Below are 7,829 nucleotides of genomic sequence, written 5' to 3'. Positions count from 1 at the left end.
GGAGTACCAACACGCGAAATGAAAGTTAATCTCTTCAGCCAGCTACATATTTGTAATCAAGTTAGTCTTTACTACCACCTCGTAAAGTACTTACTGTTTCTCCTGAAACACGCGGCCTACTTCGCAAGTCACTGTACAGTGCTTGGTGGAGGGTACTTTGAAACATTATTCTCGATTTTCTGCACTATTGTGATCGTGTGTTGGGCGAGGGAAAAATAATTGTCTCAACCTCTCTGAACGCAGCCTAATCTCTCTTATCTTATTCTCACGATCCCTAGGGGAGATAAACGACGGTGGCTGCATAATGGTGGCACATTATTCCTCTAATACAGGTTCTCTAAACGTACAAAACAGGGTTTTGCGAGAACTCGGTCGTCTCTTTCCAATGAATCTCATTTAAGTTCCCCGATCATTTGAGATACACTTTCGTACGAGCTATAACGACCTATTGAGGGCAACGGCCTTGCTGCAGTGGATACACCGGTTCCCATCAGATCACCGAAGTTAAGCGCTGTCGGGCGTGGTTGGCACTTGGATGGGTGACCATCCAGGCCGCCATGTGCTGTTGCCGTTTTTCGGGGTGCACTCAGCCTCGTGATGCCAATTGAGGAGCCACTCGACCGAATAGTAGCGGCTTCGGTCACAGAAAACCATCATAACGACCGGGGGAGCGGTGTGCTGACCACACGCCCCTCCTATCCGCATCCTCAGCTGAGGAGGATGACACGGTGGTCGGATGGTCCCGATGGGCCACTAGTGGCCTGAAGACGAGTTCTATAGCAATCTATTACGACTGTAGCAGCGCGTCTCTGATTTCGTGAGATGTCTGCTGTCATGCCTAGATGATAAGGACTTCAAACACTGGAACAAAACTCTAGCATTGATCGCACAGGCGTCTTGTAGGCGATTTCCTCCGCAGTTTCTCAGGATCTTTCCATCTAATCTAAGTCTTCCATTTGCCTTCCCTAATACTGAGTTTACGTGGTCGTCCCATTTCATATCTTTTCTTACTATCTACTACTAAGAGGCTATTTCGGAACACAGTACCAGCTGCAAGTTGCCTAACAGCCTACAGGGCAACTAAAATTTCATTTTCATTATTTCGTGTAATACTCACCGAATTTAAAAATTTAAAAATTTAAAATGTCATCGTAATCTAATAATTAAGAGGTATAATATTATGTTAAAAGTTTTAGTATAATAAGATAAGTGTTACAGTTACTATCTGTGCGTTTGTCTTCAGGCAGAGTAATTGAGAACGCCCAAATAACCGGAACTTATTCATCCAGTATTTGAGAATGATAGCATTCTGCGACTTCCAGCAAACCTTACGTATTATTTGAAACCTTTACGAAACTTTCTCTCTGTGAAACCCACGGAAAAATGATGAAAGGAAAAAAAAAAGTTTCTCGTACGCAACATTTTCGCAGTTCATGCAGTAAAACATCAATGTCAGACAGGGGGTTTTAATTTACTGTTTGTTTACTGCCGACTCTATTCGCAACACACTTTGCAAACAGTATCCACATATACCTCTGAATGTACCTGCAACATTATATCACTGTGCGACACACATTTCAGGAGATATGTCATAAACATTGAGATGTGTGGAAAATTTGCTTATGCTTGAAACGGAGCGCAAGTTTCCTAGAATATATTCTCCTCTTGTTTTATAACAAGACCGTTTAGCAACTTCCAACAAACTTTAAGCATAATTCAGACTTTTCTGAGCTTTTTATCTCTTATAGTGTTAATGACAAATATTTAACATATTAACTCATTTGTAAAGTAACCAAATGTTTCACGCTGTTTTATACACTGAAGTTCGATTCTTTAAGGAATCGGGGGTGTACTGATTACCCCTAATTACTTCACAATGTGACATGCTCAAGATGTTCACCACTGATCGTGTAATCAGATACTACTGGATTCTTTCTCTTTATTATAGGCCTTATTTTATATTTATCCATATTTAATGAGAGCTGTCATTCATTACTCCAAGTGGAAATATTCTCCATGTCTTTCTGAATTACCCTATTCTTTTCAGATTTGGCAGCAAACACGGTGTTACTTTCATTTCTGCAAAACATGCACCTTCTAGTGTAACGTACTATGGGTTCTATAAATCATTGACTTACTTGCGGAGATCTTCCGTATGAAATTAACTTGTAAGTAGTCGACGACGTGGTAGTGTCGATCGCCTTTTGGATAACTAACAAGTCGGAGCTTATGTGATCACCCACATCTGTTGTTTTCAAGATGTCGTGTATGAACAGAGTAAGCCGTTTTTCACGCGAGTGTTTTTTCCTGACCAGTGCTTATTCTTTAGAGAAGCTTGTTTTGCACCAGGGACGTCATAATGTTCGATTTCTGTTTCAGGATCCTAGAACATATTCAGACGGACGTCAGCATCTTGATCTGTAATTCTATGTATGCGATCTTTTATCCTTTTTGCAAGCAAGAATGACTTGCGCTCTTTTCCAGTCACACGGGACTGTTCACTGCTGAAGAGATTCTCGATAAATTTGAGCTAGAAAAGGAGCTAACTCCGCTACGTATTCAGTGTAAAATCAAACTGAATTTCCGTCAGTGCCTAGTGCCTTGTTGGTTTCGAGCAGTTCTAAGTGTTTTTCAATAGCAATATTTTCCAATACATCTTTGCACATGATATGGCTGTAATTCGTATTGCAGTTATCATGCAAAAGAGTTGCTAGTAAGGTTTCGCTGTCAGTTTGCCTTCAATAAATATTTTCGCAACATTCACCGAATGGGACCGTTAAACTAATAGAAAAAGTGTAAACTGTATGCAAAAATGCAAAGGGACATACAAAATTGCCCGCAGAATTTCTACGGGAGGTAACAGTTACTCAAAACTGGAACAATGCCCTGATTATTCTACTTCGCATGAAAAAAAGACAGGCAAGACATACAAAGGTTTTAGAGATACCAGTCTCCTCTCTGTGATGTATAAGGGTCAATAAAATGAAAATGAGACAGATGGAAAAAGTTAGTAAACTCTTTATTATTTGATAAGTAATCGCCATAACTGAGTAGTGAGAGGGGCCCACATGTTGCGAATGTTGCTTCGACTAGGCTGCAGAAGTTTCGTTGTTAATTCCTTACACATCCTCCATTCAATCCCAATCTCTCCCCATATGTTTCCCGTATTTCGGACGAGGAGGTGCACGCCTTAATTCAGTCATAGCTGTGTAGGAAATCGCAAACATTTTATCATGAACATATTGACCGTTTTTTCCCACAGTGGGGTAAATTTATTAACAGTTACGGTGATTACTTTTGAAATAATAAACATTTTACTTACTTTTTTCCACCTGTCTCGTCTTCATCTGAACCCCCAGCCCCCACTAATAAGACGTGTTCACTTACATTATTACCAATCACAAAGAAAAAATTAATTAATCACATGAAGGAAGAAGTTAGCTTTAGAAGTGGGAACGACACAATTTCCTATTTAAAGCTCGTAAACGAAAATGTACAGGGTGAGTCACTAACTATTGCCACCAAGAACAACTCGGAAAGTATGATAGGAGCTGAAAAGTTCGTGGGACAAAAGCTGCAAGGGATAACGGGGGCCATAATATGTCGTTGGATTTTTGTTGCTAGGTGGATCGCTTCAGAGATATGAAGATCAACTTCGTTTTTTTTCAAATGGGATGCTATAGTTTGGTACTTGTTTTCTGATGGCTGTCATCGAGACGAATCCAATGACGTGTAACAGTAAGGTCTTTAAAGGTCAACGAAGGTCACATAGGTGGCATCAACGTACATTTACAAAAAGTGTTCGAAGTGATGACGTTTGGTATCAATGCAGTACTGCAATCTTCTTATCATGTATTGAGTGGTATTCCTTATCACTTCGGCACTTACCGAAGCACATGCTCTGACAGTTCTTTCTGGAATACCTTCAGTTGTAGCTGGAACCTCTTTGTAAACAACGTCTTTTACGAATCCCCACAAAAAAAAAAAAAAAAAAAATCCAGAGGCGTCAAGTCTGGCGAACGAGCAGGCCACGACACATCTCCTCCGCTGCCAATTCAACGATTTGGGAATTGTCTCTGCAGCTCATTTCTAGCCATCAGCGAAAAATGTGCTGGACACCCATCGTGTTGAGACCACATTGTGTTTCTTGTTCCTAAAGGTATTTCTTCCAATAATAGACCTAATGTTTCTTGCAGGAATGTGGTGTGCTTCCTACCATTAATATCTCCTTCGATGAAATAGGGGCCTATAATTCTGTCCTCCAGAGTCCCACACCATACATTCGCCGACCACGGTTTTTGATGTGAAACTTGCCGCAGCCAACATGGATTTTCAGTCGCCCAATAATGCATGTTATGCAAATTAACATTTCCATGGTTCGTGAATGTAGAATCGTCAGTAAACAAAATCAAATTAATAAATGTGTCATCCCTCTGAATCTGAAGTTGAGCCCATCGGCAGAATTCAGTGCGACGAATACAATCCGTACCAGTTAATTCTTGGTGGAGACTGATATGGTAAGGATGATATTTATGGCGATGCAGAACACGAACAACACTACTCTGGCTCATGCCAGATTCCCTTGCGATTGGACGCGAACTGACGCAAGGATCTCGAACCACAGTGACAAGAGTACCAATTTCCATTTTCTCCTTAGTAACTTTCCTTTGCAGGATATGTTTTCGATGCGTTAAAGATCCAGTTGTTCTCAATTTATCATACACATATTTCAATGCAAGACGTGTAGGGTGAGTATGTTGAAGATATCTTTCAGCGTATAAGTCTCTGACTGAATTTCGTTGGCATTCTCCGTAAATGAAATGCATATCGATTTATTCTTCGAAGGAATACGTCATTCACATTCACTTGATTCGACGATACTAGTCTTACTGTTCCTATTAGTGTTGTATTGCGAAACTGTCGAATGGTGTTTACATGTCAATGGCACGTTAAATGGATACGCCGTATTCGCCGAATATTTACTATTTGGACGATATACGAGAGAGAATTGTCAGAGCATGTGCTTCGATAAGTGCCGAAGTGATAAGGAATACCACTCAGTCTATGATAAGAAATTTGCATCACTGCACTGATATCAATGGTCGTCACTTCGAACACCTTCTGTAGAATGACGTTCATGCCACCTTTGTGACCTTCGTTGACCTTCAAAGACCTTACTGTTACACATCATTCGATTCGTCTCGATAGCTGCTGTCAGAAAATAAGTACCAAACTACAGCATCCCACTTTAACAAAAACAAAGTTGACCTTCATATCTCTGAGGCGACCCCACCTAGCAACAAAAAGCCAACGTCATATTATGGCCGCCTTTTCCCCATGCAATATTTGCCCCACAAACTTTTGAGCTACTATCATACTTTCTGGGTTATTGTAGGTGGCAATAGTTAGAGACTCACCCTGTAGATCTGGGCAATGAAAACAACGGAATGAAGAACGACTGTGTCCCATGGACGTAGACGACGACGTCATTAGAAATTGAACATGGGCTTGGAAAGGTAAAGGAAATCGTCCACGCCTTTTCAAAGAAACTATTGCGGAATTCACGTAACGGATTTAGGGAGATCCAGGAAAATTTAAATCCCGCACCTGGACGGGGCTGGCCTCCGTAATACGAGTCCAGTGTCCGACCATTGCTCACCTCCTTCGGCCTAGACGATGGTATGAATGATCATTCTGCCTGGGATTCATTCAATCTACATTAGTATGCTGGACAATATACACATCAATCCTGCAGCTGCTGTTAGAGTTCATCAGGGTGGTGAAGAATTCAGTATTGACAAAAGAGATTCCACATTACCAAGACTGTTGTCAGCAGAACTAGAGGATGGGTGTGGAACGTTAAACCTGGAAAACGCGAAAGGAATACGTGTTAACTGACATAAATAAGCCATCTTCGTTTGCGGATGGCTTTCCACTGTGTGGCTCTACTGCCGATAAACTACTTCAACGCATAGAACTTGTTACAGGAAGCCTGAAAGTAGACCTAAAAATCAATTATAATAAGACAAAATCAGTACATAGCCGTCGTATCGAAAATAAAATAGTGCAAACTAACAATGTAATCATAGAACCACTCGATGAGTTTCTATATTACAAAAATAGCTTGGAGTGCTTTCAGTGAAGTAAACAGTGTTTTAAATTTCCTGAAGCGTTTGAAACGTACAATTTAAAAATAATTTGTGTTACCAATTTTAATTTGTGATGGATATCTATTGCGACAACCATTGAAGGTTGAGAGCGTTGGAAATTAGTAGGAAACAAACAAAAAATAATAAAAAAAAACGAAGCGGAAAGGGTAATTATGACTAACGGAAATAAAGTGGAGATTCGCGAGAGATGTAGCCAGCAGAATGGGTTTTTACTAGACCAAGGAAGTTCTTCGCTGGATTCAAAGAGATGAAAAATCATGGAGACGACGACCTAACGGATGGTAGGTACATGACATTCTTAACTAGAGGCGGCCATTATCCCCCATTGGATGCCAACTGGATGATGATGATGATGCTGATGATGATGATGATGACGACGACAATAATGACTTACAGGGCTGATAATGTACAGTTGCAGAGATGAGACAACCCATTACGACCAGGGTTCTCCGCCGCCTGATTCATGTAGTAACAGACACGAACGAGGGATCTCTCTAGCGACTAAGCTGGCCGCAAGTAGGGAAAGTCACTGCCACAAGCGATGTTGACAAAGGGCAGATTGTTATGGCCTGGCGCCTAGCATCTCGGGAACAGCGGAGCTGGTCGGCTGTCGGCGAGCTACTGCAATGAACACCCACCTAAAATGGTTGAGGGCTGGTGGAACCACGAATAGGCGGTGCTGGAAGTTAACGATTCAGCATAGAACGTCGAGGACGGAGGCTCGACCGCTTTTTAAAGGTGGCGATGAGAGTTTCTTCCACTAGCAGGACCGATCGGGGTGGTGCAGTGGTTAACAAATGCTTTGGACACGAATTCGGTAGGATGGCGTTTCAAACGTTCATCCAGTCGGGCAGATTTACCTCAGTCGCATAGGGATATTTGACAGTAAAATGCTGGCCAGGCAAAATGTTTGGGAGAAAAATTGTGTCACGGAATTTTAACCCTCGATAGCTGATGCCAGTAGGAACCAAGATTACTAATGTTGTGTAGGTCGACAATGCACAGTTTTTTAACTACGGAAACTTCTCGCCACGCGCTCCGCTTGGCCGCGGAATTGCCCTGTTGCTGGATGCTCTGGACAACGCATGGCCGCGAATGCTTTGCCTGCCGGAGATCGCTGTGTATCTAAGGCGGCCAGCACGCTCGGTAGTAGCACAACAGCCTTCCACTCTATACCGGGTCCGGCCATCCTGATTTAGGTTTTCCGTGATTTCCCTTAATCGCTCCAGGCAAATGCCAGGATGGTTCCTCTGAAAAGACACGGCCGACTTCCTTCAAAATGGTTCAAATGGCTCTGAGCACTATGCGACTTAACTACTGAGGTCATCTGTCGCCTAGAACTTAGAACTACTTAAACGTAACTAACCTAAGGACATCACCCACATCCATGCCCGAGGCAGGATTCGAACCTGCGACCGTTCCGGTTCCAGACTGTAGCGACTTCCTTCCCCGTCCTTCCCTAATCCGATGAGATCGATGACCTTCCTGTCTGGTCTGCTTCCCCAAACAACCCCAACCCCCTCCCCCCCTTTTCACTCTGGGGGCCTGGGGGCGAATCCGCCGGAGACCGGACACATCCATTGTAGTTTCATGATAAGGCGTACCGGGAACAAACCCGTCAAAAGCTGTTAGTTCGCGTACAGAAAGTCTTTTACAAAT

General features: G+C 42.4%; 1 pseudogene; it reads left to right on the top strand.

Annotated features, from left to right (window-relative positions):
* The first annotated feature begins 453 nt into the window (after window positions 1-453).
* LOC124723633 lies at window positions 454-571 on the top strand (annotated as a pseudogene).
* The last annotated feature ends 7,258 nt before the right edge of the window (window positions 572-7,829 follow it).

This window comes from Schistocerca piceifrons, chromosome X, assembly GCF_021461385.2.
Source record: "Schistocerca piceifrons isolate TAMUIC-IGC-003096 chromosome X, iqSchPice1.1, whole genome shotgun sequence".
NCBI lineage: Eukaryota > Metazoa > Arthropoda > Insecta > Orthoptera > Acrididae > Schistocerca > Schistocerca piceifrons.
The sequence above is the reverse complement of the archived record's forward strand: the minus strand, read 5'-3'. Positions and strand labels throughout refer to the sequence as shown.